Source organism: Morone saxatilis, unplaced genomic scaffold (assembly GCF_004916995.1).
Source record: "Morone saxatilis isolate NCDOM2014 unplaced genomic scaffold, NCSU_SB_2.0 Contig8, whole genome shotgun sequence".
Classification (NCBI taxonomy): domain Eukaryota; kingdom Metazoa; phylum Chordata; class Actinopteri; family Moronidae; genus Morone; species Morone saxatilis.
Window position 1 is genome coordinate 18,373,004 of NW_023340257.1, and position 473 is coordinate 18,373,476.

The window sequence follows — 473 nt, forward strand, 5'->3', positions numbered from 1 at the left end:
AAAATTTAATTTTGGAGTAAATTCAAACATTTGTCAACCTGGGTGTTATTCTCACACTTTTATTCATTAGTCATAATAACATTTTATTCACCACCTCCACTATAAAAATTTGGGAAACTCAGACAATGCCGATCAGGGCAACAAGCACAATCCTCCTACCTCTTTCTAAAAGACCTCAGTCAAACATGACGGTAAACCTTAAAAGGCGAAAGGCCCTATCCATTGTTTGGTTATGTCCATTCAACAACAATTCTGATTTTCAGGTAACCACATACACTAATAAAAACATATGGGCTATATTAGGCAGCAAGTGAACATTTTGTCCTCACAGTTGATGTGTTAAAAGTAGGAAAAATGGGCAGTGTGAGGATTTGAGCGACTTTGACAAGGGCCAAATTGTGATGGCTAGACGACTGGGTCAGAGCATCTCCAAAACTGCAGCTCTTGTGGGGTGTTCCCGGTCTGCAGTGGCC

General features: G+C 40.2%; 1 protein-coding gene across 1 annotated transcript in view; it reads right to left on the reverse strand.

Moving 5' to 3' along the window:
* Nucleotides 1-473, reverse strand: part of zgc:77784 (uncharacterized protein LOC402947 homolog) — a 53,942-nt gene that overhangs the window by 42,851 nt on the left and 10,618 nt on the right. The window lies entirely within an intron of this gene.